Raw genomic sequence first — 19885 nt, forward strand, 5'->3', positions numbered from 1 at the left:
TATCAGCTGCCAGCATGCATACTCTGGGCGTTGCATGCCCTTGTGCTCAGAAGGGCTTCTCTGCCACCTCACAAAAGCTGCATGGTAGCAAGGGTCCCCCCCATTTTGGCTCTGCCATTCCTGCTCCTCCCCCAGACATCTCGGAGAGAAGACTGTCTCTTCTTACAGGGAGTGACCTTTTCAGTGGTGAATCAAATGACAAGAAAAATTATCCAGATCTCCCCTCCCCTCCACCCACCTTTTTTCTTTATGAAGTTATCTACACTCTGGGAATAGAGCGCAGGCATTGCTGCTGCTCACGTTCTGTTACTGACACCAGTGTCACCATTAACGGTATATATCTTCCATAAAAACCTGTGCAGAGAAAACCAGAAAATCATTGGAACTAGTACAGAGGCAGAATTAATAAGAAAGTGGGTTTGTTGGTTGTTGGGGTTTTTTTTGTATTTTTTTTTTCCCAGTGACCTTAAAGAAAGAAGGGCAATGGATGGATAGATGCTGGATTGCAGCACATAAAACCAGCCCAAGACAAACTGTACAGTTCTGTTTCCTGTAGGTGAAAAAATAACTCATGACCTGACAGGCAACTGAACATTGAGTACTCCTTTGGTGCTAGTTTTAGGAGGGAATTTGACAACAAGAATTTGCTTGTAGTTTTCCACCACCCGTATGCCATTATGTTAGCTGGGCCTGATAATGCAAGGACACAAAAAAACGCTCATGCTGCCGGTCTGTATTGTGAAAGAGAAATAAAAAAAGAACATCCATAAAATAAAAGCTCCCATTTATGTTTTAACATGCCATGACAATGTTTGTGTGTCCTTATCAGGGCTTTCTCTCCTCCCTCCCCCCTCTCCATTTGTAAATCCCATTGGATAAAAGACTACATCTTCCATAAAGAATTCCCACCAGAAATCTTTATAAATCCTCCATCAGTGAAATACTCGGCTGTCATGCTGAGCAGAAGCTAATCTAATTAAGATGGGATCTGCTAAATTTAATAGCCTGCTATGAATTTTTACGGACATCTGGTAACTGGAAGGTTGGAACGACTCTGACACATCAAATACACATTGTCCAAATGACCAGTATCAGGCCGATTATTTTCCCTTTCTCGGTCACTTGTAGCTGATGTAGGATGCAATCACCCCCTCAGGATACACACATGTGACTCCATCTGAAATTAATGGGGGTTAAGGTGCGTACATGCTGGAAAGCAGAACTGGGCCCCCAGTGCTTCCTCTAATGTTGTTTTTTCCTGATTAATGGAGGACCAGGATATACCTGCATTATATTTCATTGTTTGCAAATACTGTAAAAGATATAGCAGGGGCTGGAGTATCTGTTAGCACACATGTCTTTGGTATCTGCAAGTTATGAATCCAAACCTGACTGGTAGCTTTCCTCAGTCAAAGCCCTATGTGACATCCACTGGCTCAGCAGAGGTATTTCCAGTGAGGAGCAGAGGACCTCCATAATTTTGATCATCTCTTCCTGGCCCAACAGTAAGCTGTTAGCAGGACAAGGCAGGGGATTGAGGGTTGGTTTGTTGCTGCTTTTATCCCTTAAGCTTCTAGTATGAAAAATTTGAAACCTTCTAATGGTCCCCAGAAATTGTGATTTGAGCTGTTACAAGGCTGGTCCCATCCCACGAGCTGTTACTTTAAGAAAGAAGCACATTTACAGAAGTGAAGGTCTTTATCACTGTCTTCATGGGATGCAGTTTGAGAATGCCACATTAATGAGCTTCTGGCAATCTTGTGGTTTATTAACTCATCAGTAGGAAAGATCACAAGCATTAATTCCACCTAGTAGATTCCATGGGTGTCCAGCTCTCTAAGGTCTCACTCTTTGCTCCCTGTAATAAAACCACAAATACCTACGCATATACATGGTTTATATTCATAGTTATGTAATTTTCAGACAGGGAATACATCACACAAAGCACAATGTCCAATTTTTCAGAATAAAGAGTTTTCACTTTAAAACATATATATCCTTATTTGCTGTCTTGGTAAAGAAACCATTTTTCTTAGACTCCCCTTAGCCCCACCATAATAAATGGTTCAAGTAAATTCAGCAACACAGTGGGAATTGTGTCAACCTGAAGTGATGTGTTGGCACTTGAAAATTTAATCTCTTTACCATCCACCAGCCTTAAATCTGTGTAGTGTGACTTTTAAACACTTGCCAAAGAGCAGGGAAGTTACAATGCTGGCTTACAGATTATTTAGGTGCTGGCTTCATGAAATGGGAACAAACTCATGCAGTGCCAAGTGGAGAACACTGGGCTCCATGTAAATTAAGAAAACCTCACTGAAGTAATAGAAATGTTGATTTAGTTAAACTGGAGCATCTGTAGTGAGAAGAGACAGGAATTCAGCTCAAAGGATTGGGTTCACCACTGGTATAGCCCTATATACACTGTGCAATGGCCAGTGCAAATCAGCATCATGCCTGCTGTGATGCATTGATTTACTCCTTTAAAAACTTTAGCAGACAGCTCCCTGCCTCCCCCACAGCAAGGTGGGCACTGCTGCACTATCTGAAGAAAACAACAGAACAGCAGGTGTCCCTTCTCACCTGCTGCCCAGTATTGTAAGAGCTGGGGGACCTCACAGCCACAAATTTGCTACGCCCTAGTCTCTCTTCATCCCATTCACAGCACTTCTTCCTTCCAAATGTGGACCTCTGCACTCACAGAGGAACAACTTTACAGTTAGGATATCTCATATGTTCTTGACAAGTCGTGATCTTGACCTGCCATGGATTAACCATCTGAACAAACAGGAACAGATACAGTCTGCAGAAGGATGACTATGGCTTCATTAGAGTGACACTGGATCAATTGTGTGGACCAGGTTAATGTTGCTTTTTCTTTCTAGGCAAAATGCAGAATTAATTTATAGTGGTGTAATGTGATTCCAGAAATGAGGCATACATCTTGGCTGTAATGGCTTTTGATTATTAATATCCATGTTTGTTTTTCAGAAAGAAATGAGAATGTAAGAGAGTGAAGGGGTTCAAATGTTGTTCTTTTTGTTAATGGTAAATAAAATGAAATTTTAAGTATTAACACGATGAAAGCTGAAAAATATCTATAGTTATTATAGTTGGAGCTAATTTTTACACATTCTAAAAGCATCCTAAAGGACCTGAATAATATGAGAAGTAAAAAAATCATGTCAGTGTGTGGTTCATTCTTTATCTCAAAATTTACAATAAATTATCTCATTTTTCTGTGATAGAACCTACAGTGAGTGGTTTCGTGCATTAAAAAAAAATTGAGTTAGCATTTACAGCCAATTCCAGAAGTTTTGTGTATTCCTTTAAAAGAAACAGAGGGAGGGAGGGAGGGAGGGAGGGAGGGAGGGAGGGAGGGAGGGAGGAAGGAAGGAAGGAAGGAAGGAAGGAAGGAAGGAAGGAAGGAAGGAAGGAAGGAAGGAAGGAAGGAAGGAAGGAAGGAAGGAAGGAAGGAAGGAAGGAAGGAAGGAAGGAAGGAAGGAAGGAAGGAAGGAAGGAAGGAAGGAAGGAAGGAAGGAAGGAAGACTCTTCACTCAGTCTAAGAATCAAACTTGCTGCTTTGCGGCCTCCTAATTTAAAAGATACATGTGCATGTTTCTGACAGTAGACGTGTGTCATTGTGCTGAGGCAGTGACAGAATTCTTCATTGGTGCTTCCCAAAGTGACAGGAGCTGAAAACAACAGCTAGTGGAGAGCAGAACTGAACACCCACATGTCCAGTGAGTGCCATAGACAGCCTTGTTTGTGTTATTTATCTGCTTCTGTGAAAATCAGTCTGGGTTTAAAAAAAAACAATTATCAAGATGTAGTCACCTCCAGTAGAAGTTCCTGACAGTGAGGTACAGAAAAGTGACATGTCTGGACTGCTTAGGAGCCCATGGCTTGTCAGGCACACCTTCTTGATGCTTGTGTCAATTCTGTTTTGCTTCTAGCTAGCTCAGGTGGTTTCTCAGGTAGTTGGGGTGTTTTGAAGATTTTTCTCTCTAGCAGCCATATTTCCTGCAGCGAGTTTATAGATGCACTTTAGAGTCCAGTAGGATATGATGCCCTAGCAAGGTACATGGAAGCTGGGTGCCATGCCTGTTGTCATGGCAGTGTCACAGTGCTCTAGGATTTCAAATCCTTCATAGAACTTTACCTACTTGTCAATTTTGTGAGGATGCTGAATTGAAAATAGTTCTTTATTTCAAAGCTAATCTGCTCAGAGGGCAAGTAACAGCCACCCAGGAGATATTCTTACCAGCCACAATCAGCCAAGCTCCTCATGCCTAACTCTCCCCATCACAAGCCCTTCCTCCACTCTGGAATAGCTCAGGATAATAATCTATGCTAAACAAAGAGACAATATTTGCATGTGTGCTCCACTCTAAACTTCCACATGAAAAATGAGATCATGCTCTGGTGTTCACTGGTAAAGATTTATTGACCAAAAAAATGCAAACTAATAACATTGCTAATTTAATGACATAGTGACCAACTCCTTTAATAGGTGTAACTAGAAAATCTAACACAAAGTTTTACTTGTAAGACATCCAAGTCATATGCAAGAGAGAACCTCTAGATGTGACACCTTTAAAAATTCTGTCTGGATGGAGTAAAATGTTTTTTCCACTGAGGATAATTAGAAAAATCTCCTAAAATACACTGTTTTAACTAGCTACTAAAAATCATAATGGATTTTTTGATGTTAAATTTTGTTAGTGTGCTTGAGCAGCAAGAGGTGGAGAACAGTGATTTTCTCAGAAGATACACATGAAGGATATCAGATCTGCCATTGTAGCAATACCAATGCAGTTATTTTCTCCAGCCTGAGAGCTAGCATCTTGTGTAGGCACCACCCAAATGGGACCGTGCTGCCTAGTAGGCAGCTCCACAAGATCTCTCCTTCCACCCCACCAACAGTTTAGAAAGCCAAGCAATGATTATAAGAAGGTTAAAAATTGTGTTTGAGAGATACAGCTTCTTCTAACAGCTTGGAGACTTCTCTCACCACAGAAGGTAAGGGCTCATTTCATCAACCTGGTGCCACTCCAGACTTGAGAATAAAATGATTTATCAAAATTATCCCTGCCCCCCATCCCAACTCACAGGACACATAGATCTGTAAGGGCAAAACCTGCCAAGCTCCACACTGTGCATAAAAGCCTGGGTGCACACACTTTTGTTTAAATAGGCTGCCAGACCTATTTATGGGCACATGTACCTCAGGATGGTCCTGTACATCCCCCTGCAGTTTCTAATGATGGAGCACAATTGCCATGAGCAGTGTTTCACTGGAGGGCTGAAAAGCCCCACAGACACGGCTGTCTTGTTCCTGGGATCAGGTGACATGGCTCTGCCTTGGGCAGAGTGACCATGCCCTCAATAGGCTGCAGTGGGACTTTGGCCCTAAATCAATGTTTTCTTGGCTTTATGAATAGCTTGTCTTTAGAAACCTGTATTCTCATGTCTCTTCTCTGAGCCATTTTCGATCACAAGACGAGTGGCTTCTCACAGCCATTCACTAATGTGGACGTAGGGCAAGGTACAGTACAACTGTGGAAAGTCTGCAGATGCCCATGGAAGAAGCAATCTCTGGTTGCTATTAAAGGAATGGTGTCGCTGAGTGACAGGCCAGGAGCTCTGAGCTCAGAAATAACCACAAGTCCTGATAGAAAAAGTTACATACAGGCCAATGCGAAGAGCTCCAGCCAGAAATTGCACCTGTGCACTTGTTAGGGCAATGATGTGTATTAAACAGTCACTTTCATCTCCACAGCTAGCAGATGTGTTGGCTGCAGTGTCCCTGAGTGGAGTCAAAGCCCTTTGAAGTTCCTTTGTGTTGGAGAGCAGCTGCAGCAAAGCACAGCTTAAAGGCCAAGCCTACCTAAACTAGTCAGAGCTTATAGCTGGTAATACCAGTTCCAGGTGGCCCACAGTGGGGATTTCAGGTTTTGCTCTGCTTGCATGATAAGAAAGATGGTAGAGCTGGCACTGGATACACATTACAAGTACCACAGGGCAACTAGGATAACTTAAAGGTACAACAGGATGACTTAAGGATAACTTAAAAACTCACCAAAGACTAAAAGATGTTGTAGTTAAACATAGTGGCCAAGTCAAGTTAATGATTCTGGGTCTGGCTTGTCATTAGCTGGGGTTTCCCAAAACAGTAGTGAGTATATGTGTTCATGTCCTGCATGAAATAATCTTGGCATCACAGCAGTATGGACAACTCCTGTGTTAGGAAGAGAGAATGAATCCAGGCTCAGTCAAGTTGTGAAGGGGAACCCAAAGGCAGTCACAAAGAGCTAAATCCAAAGAAAGGAGATCCTATTTCCCAGTGCAAAAATGTCCAAAATTAGGTCAGGAAAATCCAGCCCCAGCCTAATATCGATTGCATCCCCTAATCTAGACTAACCTCTGTGTTTCCTTTCAAGTCACCCACTTTACTCCCTCAGGACTCAGGGTTTGGATTTATAGCTGTTTTCTACGTCAGGTATAAAATGCAAATGTGTTGTAAGGCAGAATAAAGTTTGAAACTGACTGTCTTGTATTTGAGACAAATTAGGAGGAAACGATAAAAAAAAAAAAAGCAGATGATAGGGGATACAGTATCATACAGTCACCCCAAGACACTGACCCAGAAGGAGGCTTGAAAAATTGAGAAGTCCTTGTATCTGTCTGATGAAAGGGAAAGGAATCAGTAATGCTGAACATAGGCTTAGTAGATAAACACTGTTTGAAATAAGCATATCAATTCTTAGCCCCTGAGCTAGCAGAGCATAGAAGCACATGCAAAATCAGAAATATTTGAGTAGTCCTGTTTATTTCAATGGAATTACTCCCATGCTTAAAGTTATGCACATGTTTAAATGCTCTGTTGTAGTCATCTTAAAAAGCAGACACTTTTTCATGCCCTGTAAGTTTTCTATAACTTTAGCATCCAGGGATGTTTCAGGGGTATTTATTAATTTTGTGATCAGTACAGATCAGAAACTGAATATTGTTGCAAGGGTAAGGTGGGTTGCCCATTGCATGAAGTAAAGGCACTAAGAATGTAATTCCTAAACTATGCTGTCCTGACTCTTTGGGTTTGCTTTACTTGATTAACATAAATACCCCCTTCTACCCATAATGTAAAAAAATAGTTGCATCATGAATAATTTTGTTTGCATTTCTTTTAAATACTTCTACCAATAACTAACAGCTAAACCCATAAAACAGTTCTCCCAAGACTCCAGGAAATGAGATCCACATTCTTGCCTAAAAGCCATTTTAGGTTATGGCAGTCTAGAGGTACTGTCTGCAGTTTCAAGTGGGGACAACAATTCCTATCCAAAGCTTTATCAGCCCTTGCATGTCTAATCATCTGCTGGTTGACACACCTGTATGGTGTGCAGGACTTCTTGTTTCATGGCATGCCTCGTTCCTATACTGAAATAATAAAAATTTTTAGTTGGTTGAGATCTTGCAACACAAGATTTGTTGTAAAATTCACAAGATTTGTTGTAATCACTAAGTCTTCTTTTATATTTATTTACAAAGCCTTTATAATCTAGGGTGGTGCAATGCAACAAAAAGCTGGCAAGTTGTAATGTCAGTTTAGTAGTGCCTGAATAGAAGCTTTGAACATCAGCACAAGAAAACTGGAAGTTTATAATGGGCTGCAAGCCAAAGTGTTTGATGAGTTCCCTAGCCACAGTGCTTGAAAACTCCCCAGCATACTGAGCACAAAGAGCCAAATCTCCTTTCCTCTTTGGAGGTTGCTCTCCAGGATTTACCCTGACACTTGCTGAACAGACTGCATGAAAGAGATGTCTTGTCTTGTTCTGCTGGTTATCATTCTTGCTTTTTTTCCCTCAGAACGATTTCAGCAAAGACCATAAGCTTGTGACAGAGTGAATTTGTGATCTTATCCAATCATCTGGGCTGTTTGCAAAACTTCAGTAGGTGGCAGCGTTTTGTTGATAAATGTTTTGTTATCCAAGTGATCTCATTTAGTGCAACTGTTGCAATATTAATAAACTGAACTTATGATTGCATTTGCCAGGACTGAAAATATTGCTATCCTATCTGGCATTTGCTCTTATCTGAACTGACAACAACATCTATTGTATTTATAAAAGCGGAAAGTCTCTGTGTTCGTATGTGTTAGGGGCAGAGGGGAAACAGAAAACAAGGGGAGAAACAAAGGCAGAGTAAGATTAAAACACTAAGGTTGTTGGGCATCTGATTTGTGATTGTAATAGATGAGGATTCTGGCAATTCTGTTAAATTGTCAGTGCTGGGGAATATGTGGCTTAAAAGAATAGTTAGTAAGTTATTCTCTCACCTCTATCTCACCAGTTCATTTCAAGCCAATCTTGACAGCATCTGTAAGTTACTACTTGGTAACAGTTTGGTAATCTACAGTCAATTCCTACTGGATAGGAAAGGATATCAGGGAAAAATTTCATCACAACTGCTATTTGAGAAGCCCAGATTATAAAAGATATCATGATACAGCCCAAAAAGGAGTCAGTAAGGGTGAAGAGGGCAAGTGCTGCTTTAGTGTCCTGTTAGGAAAAAAAAAAAAAAAAGTTAATTCATCAATACAGCTCCTGTATGTATGTGTAAATATACATGCATACACACACATATACATACACACATGCATATAATCACTGGGCCTTAATAGAAATAGATAATTTTTTAATAGTAAATTTTCTATGTAATGTATCCCCACTTTTGCCTGTAATTAAAATAGTTTCCTTCATAGTCCAAAGTCCTACACACTGTTCTAAACAAGAACAGCTTGTGCAGAAGAGGACTGTCCTCACAGTCACCCAGCTAACATGCAGTTACTTGAGGTTAAAAAAGAAAAATTAAAGTCTCTGATTCAGTTGAACTCCCAGAAAAGAAGATCAAAGTCATTGGTTTTATTACAGGCCCTTCAGATTAAAACTGACTTAAATACACCAGGCTTTGGGCTAAATCCCACGACCATTAAGATCTATCATGAAAGTGCCATAGACTTAAACAGAAATTGGATCAGGCCTGCTAAAGAACACATTTGGACTAATACAAATCCTGTATAAATTAGATATAATAAATAGAGAAAATGTGCCAAAAGATACCTTATGACCGCATTTGCATATATGAACATAATTTTTATTATTCAGGAAATTCTCTAAGATTGAGCAATCAAGAAGGGAAAGACAGAATCAATGTTGCCAAATATCAAGGTGATTTAGACCTTGTAGAGGAAATTGTATAAAGATTAAAAGGTCTTTCAGCCTTATGAATGAAAGAGAATTGGAAAGAAGAAAGAGACAGCTATGCTATGATAATGGCATTGAGATCAAACATCATTTAGGTATGGCTCAAAGCCTACAATAAATACCTGCTCTCAACTTTCAATACAGAATCCAGTGTTGATCCTAGGGGCAAAAGTACAAATGACATGGGACTAAGGTGTCAGAATAAAATTACACAAATAAAGCAGAAGCACACTCTGCTGGCATTAATAGCAGATGTTTTTGACAGCTTTGCTTCCCACCATGAATTCATGGGAGGAGTCCAAAAAGTCCTTTACTCATCCTAGATCACAGTCATCAGACCTATTCCACAACTGACATTCAAAAAGTTATAAAGGTTTTAAATATTCACACCAGGTCTGGAGTGATTGTGAATGGCAGCTCCTCTGGTTATAAGGGGAAAATAGAAACTGGAAAACTGAGAGGATTGCAAGGAGTTTAACTGTCATGTTCAACAGATGCTAAGAATCTGAAATCAGAGTCATCCTTCCCATCTGGGAGGGGAGGGAAGGGAAGGGAAGGGAAGGGAAGGGAAGGGAAGGGAAGGGAAGGGAAGGGAAGGGAAGGGAAGGGAAGGGAAGGGAAGGGAAGGGAAGGGAAGGGAAGGGAAGGGAAGGGAAGGGAAGGGAAGGGAAGGGAAGGGAAGGGAAGGGAAGGGAAGGGAAGGGAAGGGAAGGGAAGGGAAGGGAAGGGAAGGGAAGGGAAGGGAAGGGAAGGGAAGGGAAGGGAAGGGAAGGGAAGGGAAGGGAAGGGACCACCTCTGGAACAGGGATGCCCACCTACATAAGAAGATGAAAATGTTTAGAACTGAATCGATGGGTCTTGAGTCACTGAAACCAAAGGTGAGCTAGACTTACAGAGTGGTCAGAATCTCACCCCAAGCAGTTCACTGCAAAATGAAGGATTTGTTCCTTGTAACAGGCACCTGAGAAAGGATGCCAGTATGAACTCATGTTTTAATACCAATCCAGATTGAGCCCAAGAAGAGCAGAGACTTCTGAGAGACATCTGACAGCACCTAATCAAAGGAAGGTTGGAACTGTGCCTGAGGTGTGGGCCTAAAAATGTACGGCCACTTCATATCATGCCTTGGATAGCTGTGGTGGTGCCAGCCTCCATCAGCCACTCACTACACTTCTCAACACTCATCTCTGTGATTTCACTTAAACTCCCTGCCACAGTCGCAAAATTGCATTCTTCTCTGTCTTCAAATCTGACCTTAAAAATGCTTCCCTTCAAATGAAGCTTAGCAGCCCTTTGACTGTTGCCAGCAGTGTTGCCAGTGTCCATCATCAGGTAGAAGATGGGAAGTGGGAGTGGAGGAAAGGTAACATTCACATCACTTAATTTTAAGCATCCAACTTCAATTCACCATGTTAGCAATCTGATTTCTCTGTTTAATCCATAAAGACAGACAAGATCCTTTGAGGGATGATTAGGAATTCTCTGAACTGCCCCCACAGGAGCCTGACAGCAAGGTCTATCGATGCAGCTGTTATTAGCACGTTGGCAGATAGCACACAGTACAGTTAGCTCTCTTAAGCTAAATTCAGTGAATGTTTCCCCATTAACCCTTTGCATCTCTCATCTGTCAGTATTTACTTCTACTTCAAGGATAAGTATTTTGGGAAAAGCAGTGTATTTTTGTCCTGTATTTGTTTAGCATCCATCTCCCTTGGGTTGTTTAGCCTGGAGAAAAGGAGGCTTTGGGAGATCTTATTACTCTCTTCAACTACTTGAAAAAAGGTTGTTTCAAAATGGGTGCCATCCTCTTCTCCCAAGTCACAAATGACAAGACAAGAGGAAGTGGCCTCGAGTTGTCCCAGGGTGGGGTATTAGGAAAAGTTTCTTCATGAAATGGGTTCTCAACATTGGAACAGGCTGTCCAGCAGAGTAAGTGGAGTCGCCATCCCTGGAGATATTTCAAAGACATGTAGATGTGGTGCTTAGGAACATGGTTCAGTGGTGGACTTGGGTTAATGGTTGGAGTCGGTCTTACAGGCCTATTCCAACCTCAATTATTCTATGAGTCTATTGCACATTAGACCATGCCAAGAGGTAAGGAGGTGTGTGCCAGCTTCCAAACTACCTCCTTCACACCAAGCCCTGGGAGTGCACCTTCTCACAAGGCACAGGGGCATGTAAGTTCTCTGCCACCAGTAAGTGAGTTGTTCTGTTACCCTGACTGCCCCTGAACCATCATCATTGGGATACCTTAGATGCTAAGAAATGACAGTAAGCTAGCACGGAAGTAGGACTCTTCTAACTGTTGGTACAACTCTGTTTTATGAGTGGGTTAATAAGGTTCTGCCTTCTACTGCTGTAGGGCCCACAGTCTGTGAGGAAAGATGGTATTGCTGTGGCGTTAATGGTAAAGGAATACATACAGGGAAAAGCCATGATCTTAGACAAGAAAGGACTTGGTAGCTGCTGAGCCAGAATTAATGATGAAAAGCAAAGGTGCAGACACATCAGCATAGAGACAAGAAAGCTAAAAGATATAGAAGTGAAACTTGAATCAAAGTAATTTGAATATATGACATAAGCATACATTGTATTCAAAGGAATATAAACCCAGAAATTTCTAAAGTCATGAAGCAGCCCAGGGATGGAAAAGAAGTAATGATGTTAATAATGGAATATGCAATAAGAGGTTTGGATTCCCAATCTGCAAGGCATTTAGGCCTATGATTGTTTCTGTTGAAATAAATGGAAATTTTTTCATTCATGTGCCTTGTTTCTATTGAAATTTCTCATGCTCATGGTATAAGGATGAAGGTGATCAATTGAAGCTGAGTTTGAGTAGGTAGACAACCAGCCTAGTTCAAGAGCTCCTTATTGCACAGATAAACTATAGGTGCTGTGAAAAGTGATTTCTCCATGAAGGCATTTGGATGACCACTGGTATTTATTTGTCAGTATTAGCTGGAGAGTAACTGCAGCATCAGCACTTGGAGACTGAAGCACTTTCTGTCTGCAATATGTAGTATGTGAACACAGATGTTAGTGTGTACACAGGCTTTAAAGAAAAACACAGTATTTGGACAGGAAAACTTTGCCCTGAGTGAGGAAAGTCACAGTATCCATATATAGCCACTAAAAAATGTTCCAACCAAGTTTATCTCTTCAATCTGGAGGAACTTGGGCTGCTTACTGTGCCCAAGTAAGCAGCCACTTACTACATGCCACTTCTGCTGGAGTCTGAGCACAGCTGTCTTTCCTGTGATCAACCTGAGAGTCTGGGAGATTTCCCCATCTTACTTGCACAAGAAGGAGAAGGTTGCCTCTGTTTTATTTCACCTGCACCTGTAACAGTAAGCAGAGCATACAACAGGTGAGGCTGAGGCAGTGCCTAGCCACCTTGTTCAGTGTTCAAAGGCAGCCACTTGGAAGAAACCAACACATGGTTTAGAAACAGAGGACTAGACCTCAACTATACAGTACCACAGAATTAGATTAACTTCACAGAAGCTGGAGTTATCACCCTGCTGCAGCCATGATGCCATTCTGAGTCTAGCCCATGATGCTGTAAGTACCCAAGATATGTTCTCTCTGTGTATCAGTGTATGAATACTGAAAAGATTTTACATAACTTCAAAATAACAGAAGGAAAAAGAATGCTCAGTGGATAAGCAAAAAAAAAAGTAAGACTTTTCCATTTAGTCTTCATTCTGAGATGTTTTACCCAGGTCATGAAGGACTAAGCTAAAACTCATGCACATGTTAAGTATGCAGTGCCCTAAGGTGTGTGTCAACAATACCTACCCGACTAATCTCTTGAAAATAATGGATGTTAAGGAAAGCTGTGTGGCTCAGAGAGAGAAATGCAAATGCAGATCGACCCTGTAATGAAAAACCTCCTTATTAAACTGTTTTATCTTGGAGCAGTCCTTTTCAGAACACATCCAAGCAGAGATAAAGGCATCTTACCATAGTCATTAAACTGTGCATGGTTTGATTCAATCAGACTCAGATCATTTGCATATGGATCAGTTTAATCTAGTTCTTCCTGTCTCACACCTATTGTTAATCATGCTTAGACTCCCTCCCTGCTTACTAATACCCATTCCCCCTCCTCCTCCATTCCTTTGATTCAAGTAGATAAATGAATAGGCATAAGGACATCAACATCTTTCTGAGTGATCATCTGCCTTGTACGCTCAGAATGTCCCATGTTTTGCTGATTATGTCCTGGTTGGCATCCCATATGTTCTTGATAGTCCCTGTCTTTGCTGATTTAGGAAGACTGAGAAGACAGGGGAAGAATATTGACTCAGGTGGTAAGCCCCAGCTTAGGTTTACCTCTAGCCTCAAATTAAGTGAGATTTGTGCTCTCAACTTATTCTGCATCATTAGAAAGTATTTCTCCTAGTAGCATATTAAACTTAACAAAGTGAATCCTTTTCTTTCAGGAGCTAAGTATTATTTCTGCTTTTAGCCAGCAGTGGTGATAACTGTTTTTACATAATCAACCTACAGTGATGGGGTAACCTGGTTTTGTACAAGTAGATATTTTTATGCATCAGAGGCAACACTGTTTGAGTCTTTACATAGCAATGCTAGAGCTCTGTAAGACTTTCCCTCTGAATGACTGAGTTTTGCTGCTTTTTCAGACAATAATTACAACCACAGTTTGAATGACTCTGCCCCAGATATATTGCCACAAATCCCAACCCCTAGCTTTGTTTTTTATTGTAGAGTTTTCCTTTCATTGTTCAGGATATTCTGTCCAGCCGCATCGCAGTTATGGCCTTGGGGAGGTAATAGGCTTTATGATTGTGTGAGGAATGTGAGAGCAACAGATTGGGCAGTTTACACAAAATGTCTAGCATGGTGATTTTTCCACTCAAGGCTGTTGCTGTACAAACCTGTGGAGGAGATATTCATACACCCATATTAAAAACAGGATCTTTATTTTCAGGTTTTTTTGTTGCATTCTCTCCATAGCTTTTATATAAATTCAGCTTCAGCTAGAATAACGTCCTCTAAAAAATGAAGGTCAGGCTCCCAGGAGGAGCTGCCTTTCAGCAGCATAGGGAGGGTTTTTTTCTGGTGTAAGGACAGTCATATAAGCAGGGTTGAACCCATCATTCATTCAGCCAACATCACACAAAGTGACCCCCATATTTCTTTTGTAGTGATGGTGAGCTGGGTGAATCCCCCCAGGCAAGAAGGGATTTTGTCATAGACAGAGATTGTGTGCAAACAGCACAGGTACTATCTGGAGGATAGTATCCAGATTCAATGTTCTCCAGTATAACTCCTCTGGGGTTGTGTGTGCATTGTGATTAGTTTGACCACAGTAATATATCCCTGATGGCCCTCCCATTCTGTGCTGCAAGGGAATGTATGGGCCAGAGATCTCAGCAAAATGGGATAGCTGTAGACAACTAATAGAGATGAGCATACACGTCTCATGCATTAATATTCAAATTAATTTCTGCTGATTATATTTCAGTTTAGGATGATGCATTATTTATATTAGAAATCCTTTTATAGTATCTTGTGAGTAAGGAAGTCACAACTCGTGAGGTGGAGAAGATGAGCTCTCCTTAGCAGTCTGTTGTGTCTTCATACCATTTAGCACATGGGGCTGTGAGATCACTGAGGACCTGAAATTCCAGACAATATGAGATACATGACTTAATATCTGACAGCTTTTTCCACAGGATATGGAGAAATTCATTAACTCTGCCTGCTTTTCTGGAAACAGGAAGGAATTGAAAATTCATGCTAAAAATATTAACAGAATAATTTCAAACCTTGGGAAGAGGCGGAAAGGTTATATTTGGGTTTAGTTTCTGGAAAGGACTAAGGACCAAAACAGCAGGATTTTAGATAAATTTGATGCAGCTCACCCTGTTAAAATTTTGTCCCTGAAACTACAACATCCTGACATTTTTTTCCTTGTCTGAAGCACAAGAAAAGTTCCTTTTACAGAATTTGAGGATTTTATCTGACTGAATTAAATGATTCAGTGTCAGCAAGAATGTAAAGATGACTGTAGCTTCACTAAACCCTTTTCTGCTGCTAAGGTGGCAGTTTTAGATTCCTTGTCCTGACATGTAAATGAAAACAGCTTTGGAAAGCATGCACTGAAACAGGCTGATCTAAGGTTTAAGTACCTTTAGAACCATATTTGCTAATCTGGAGTAATTGATTTTTCTCAGTCTTCATGTTCCTTTTAATTTATTTTTTTTCAGTGTGCAGTTTTTTAAAGAAGAGAGGTGAAGGGATGAGATGAAGTGAATTTCCATCTCTCGCACCACATTAACAAAGCAATATTCCTACACTAGCCTCCATCCTTGAGCTAGTGGATTGCCTGGGAGTAGTAGGATGCTGTCCCATTGTGAGGATGGTGTGGGACAGAAAATTGAAGTGTAGGGGTGCCAGGGAGCTTCAAAGGTATTTGCTAGAAAGAAAGGAAGGCCAAGAAGGTCCCATCCAGCTCCATGGAAGAATGTCAATTTTTTCATCCCATGTGCAGTCAGGACACTAACAACAGGCACAGCAGTGGGACTAGGCACTCTGTACTCCAGCATTGTGTCCAGGGTCACATCAGCTTCTGGGACTAGGCTGCTCCCAGGACACAACTTTCTTGGGGTAAATATCATCTCTGGGCAATTATTGCACAGGATGAGCAGAAAAGATAGTTTAAAAAAACCCAAAACAGCTGTTTAGCTAAATTGGACCTTACTTTTACAGTTACGTCAAAAGAAAATGTCTCTTGTACCCCTTCATACTCCAGCAAATTCATAGCTTTCCTTCAGAGAGGGCAGGACCATTTGACAAACTGCAGCTTGTGTACTGCAGACACAGGAGAGCAAGTGAGTTGGAGTTGGAGTTGGGAAAAGTGAGGCAATATTAATATCACCTCTATATCTTGCAGCTGCCATCTGCACATGAATAATAACCATTAGCATGGAGTACTCACAATCACCTTTGCTTTTGTGCACGTTAAATTCATCATTCACATGAGCAGGAAGAGAAAATCTAAGCATAAATATTCAGCCTGCAAATAAGCAGGGATTACATAAGAAACTCTTGTGTTATTCTTTCCTCTTTTTGGTTGTTTTTTTATTCCTGCTACATGCTCTGTGTTCTTAGAAAGTCTGAGAATTCATTCTTCTTAATGTACTTCCTGCTAGAACTAAAATATGTCAAGATTGGGGTTATTTTTTCTGCCAGGGAAGTACCTTGAGACCACAACACCATAGTAGGTCATGATATAAAGGTTTGCAGGCATGTGTCTTAAAAACCTCCATCACTTCCAACAAACCCCACAAGTCCAGTTTCCTCTCCAATGAAAATTTACAAGCAAATTCAAACAAATATTTTTCTGCATATGAACGCTCAGAGAAAACTTTATTTAACTTACTACAACTATAGTATAAAGTGGCATTGAACTGAAGAAGATCTCTTTCAATGTTATATGCAATATATCAATTAACTAAGGGAGTCTGAGTCTCATTACTGAATGGGCAGCCTTTGTAATCATTGTTCACTAAGTACAGATTAAATGGCTCGAAGATAATAATCATCCTTCCTACTCTTACCTTTACAGAGGTACCACTGTGCTTTCCATTTAACATGTCAGGCATAATACCTACTATTCAAGGACAGCTATTTATTTAGTCTGCCTTTATTCTTAGGTCATTGCTGCTGCTGTAGCACAGCATTTTATAGAAGTATGGCTTAGTGATAGGGCCTTCCTTTCTCTTCCTCTTTCTTCAGTTTATAGGTGCTGGACATTGGTTTTAGGACAGACTCTCTGGGTTTAGTATAGAAAGGATATTTAGCACGGTATTTGCCATTTGCCTCTGAGGCTTGCTCTCATCCCAGTTATGTTAGAAAATCTGTCCTGGAGATGAAGTGTTGTGACAGAGCGACCTGAGTTTCTCTTAGCCAAGTGCTTTCCTGCTGGGCTATGCTTGGCTGGGGACAGGGCAGTGGAGAGAGCCCGACTGCACCACAAGGAACAGGGGCCAGCCAGGGCAGCCTGGGGAGTGGGGGTGGTGTGGACACAGGGAAGCAGACTGCCATGTCACAGAACCACAGAGTCAAACAACTGCATAATGGGCTGGGTTGGAAGGGACCACAATGGGTCATCTGGCCAACCTCCCTGCTTAAGCAGGGTCATTCTAAAGCACGTGGCACAGGATTGTGTCTCTAGTGACAGGGCTCCAACTAGACCCCATGCCAATCATTACAAAGTCCATCCCAGCTGTGAAAAGTGCCCAGCTACTTCTGCAGAAATAATAGTTTTGCCACAGCTGGTATAATCAAATTCTATTAGTTTTTTCAAAAGGACATACCAGCTAACCAGCAAATTAGGAATGTAGCCAAGAACTCTGATCAAAGATGAGGGCGGTACCACTAAAGAAAAGAAGTGTGGAAAGGGTCTTTTTCCTCATTGACCCCATTTCTTGAAGTAATGGATGAGGGCATTATGTAAAATTGATCCAGAACACAGCAGCTTGGTTTTTGCCACAAACTGGTCTTTGAAAGTCCTATCATACTAAAAAATATGTGTTCTAACTCTGGTTTGGATTCCTATTTATGCAAAGCAGACACAATGAGAGGTTTGATACCTTTCACTTCCTTATCAGAAATCACATCACATACTCATAGTAACTGTGCACAATTAACCTCTAGTGCAGAGAGGATTTTCTTCCCAAAAAAGTTCTATGGACAAATTTTACTCTGTTGCTTTTTGCACTCTAAATGGCACCCTGTTTCCTTCTGCCAGACCACCAAAGTCTTCAGCTTCTTCTATACTATTTTCTAACTTTATATGTGTTCAGAATGTCCCTCAGCCTCATACCAGCAACAAAATACATCAGCACACTTTAACTTTTGGTCTCAAGATCATTCATGAAAATAAGACTGGTCCCCAAATCTCATTCATCCTCCTGTCAAAAGTAATGGTCTATTGCACTTAAAAAAAAGACAATTATGATGTCTTTGGTGAGGGAGATTTGCCCATCTTACCTGTGAGCAGATATCATCTTCCAGGTCAGTTAAATGAGAAGCCATGTTTTTGCACGTAAGTTGCAGCTATGAAATCTCTTCCATGTGTCTCTCAGAGTCTTGGCATGCTGGAACCATGAAGAAAAGAGGAGACTGGCCACAGCAGACCAGGCAAATCTTGTAAACTTCAGAGTGCCTTCTTGTTCCAGAGCTGTAAATAAATGTAGTCATGCTTGTTCATGCGCATAAATGTGCTAGAGAAAAAGAAGGGATGGACTCTGGACTACACAGGGTACTTTTCACTGGCCAGTAGATTCCAGTGTGTGTATTTGAAATTGTAGTGGATAAGGAACTGTTTTTCCTACTAGTGTCCACACTTTCTTCTCAAGCTTTCTGAAGAGTAAGCTTTTTTTTTATTTTGCAGATTACATGCATGTAACTGCACTATGATGTAGGAGCATAATATAAGAGGGGGAAAACCATGTGCTTTTTGTAGACTCAAGATTAATAATATGCACCCCACTCAACCAACTTCAATATATGGAGACACCCATTAACAAATTGATTTGTAATCTAAAGGAATTATTTCAAATTATGAGTGTCAAGAGGTTTTGTTTAACACAGACAATAAATACCACAGGCATGTTATGAGTTTATTCAAGCCTTGGAAGTAGTATTTCACAGCTGTTGTCCCACCAGGAATACCTACATTCCATGAAACACCTAACACATGGCATATTTAAAAAACATCCTGGGTTCATTATATAATAAAGTCTGATTTATCTTTTTTAATCCCCAGACTTTCTTCTATAAAAGCAGAAATGTGTCTCATATCAAATCAAGGGTTTTCTGTATGTCTGGACTGGAGTTTTTGTATAGTGGATGTAAATAAAATCCCAATTTTTTTTCCGAAAAGCTGTCTCTTATTGGACTTCTCTGTGCACTTTTCTGCAATTCTATCCCAGCACAAGCTAGCCAAGGTCAGCCAAGGTCAACTGTTGAAGGAACAGCCTTTAAGGTAAACTTGCCCAGTAGAGAAAGCAGTACTGGTAATTCTAGATGGGATAGAGCTTTTTTTGACATGGTACTGATAAAGCAGGGCAGTAAGAAAAGTCAATTAACTTAGAGGACTCAGAATATTTGGAAAACAAGGAAGGTTTGATCACTTGTGGTAATAAAAATGCTCTGGGTGTGCAGAGGGGGCAGTGATGATTTAGTGTGAGCAATAACATACTTCCTGCCCCATGATCCTAGCAGTGCTGCACAGCTCATAACCACTCATGAGTCACTACCTCCATTCTAGTGCATTTGCTTTTCCAGTAAAGCTCCCAGGTCTGTCCTGAAACTGCAGTGTGGCAATGCAGAGAACTATGAGCACAGTTGCCACGTACCACATCTGCAGCTATGCCCCAGCAAAAGATAACATGGTCTCTGCATGTTCCCTCCAGCCTGTCAGCACTCAAATGCCATTTGTGCTGGTATGGGGTGAAAAGCAATAACAAAATGTGGGATGTTATGAGAAACACATTAGCCCTTTTATGTTGAAAGTCTAATACAGTATGTATTTTAAATTATAAAACCATTCCATCATGTATATACAGTCTCTCTTTCTC

General features: G+C 40.9%; 1 long non-coding RNA gene across 15 annotated transcripts in view; it reads right to left on the bottom strand.

The window, feature by feature from the left end:
* Positions 1-440: 440 nt before the first annotated feature.
* Positions 441-19885, bottom strand: part of LOC135296710 (uncharacterized) — a 73596-nt gene continuing 54151 nt past the window's right edge. For 11 of the 15 annotated variants that reach the window (XR_010358718.1, XR_010358713.1, XR_010358725.1 and 8 more), the window contains 3 exons: positions 18294-18483; positions 8339-8561; positions 4444-6241 (listed from right to left, as the gene is read on the bottom strand). This is a non-coding gene — a long non-coding RNA (uncharacterized LOC135296710). Of the gene's footprint in view, positions 1859-4443; positions 6242-8338; positions 8562-12554; positions 12609-13067; positions 13146-18293; positions 18484-19885 lie in introns of those variants that run through there. The other 4 variants (XR_010358714.1, XR_010358721.1, XR_010358723.1 and 1 more) reach the window with 4 other exon arrangements.

The sequence above is a fragment of the Passer domesticus genome, chromosome 3 (assembly GCF_036417665.1).
Source record: "Passer domesticus isolate bPasDom1 chromosome 3, bPasDom1.hap1, whole genome shotgun sequence".
NCBI lineage: Eukaryota > Metazoa > Chordata > Aves > Passeriformes > Passeridae > Passer > Passer domesticus.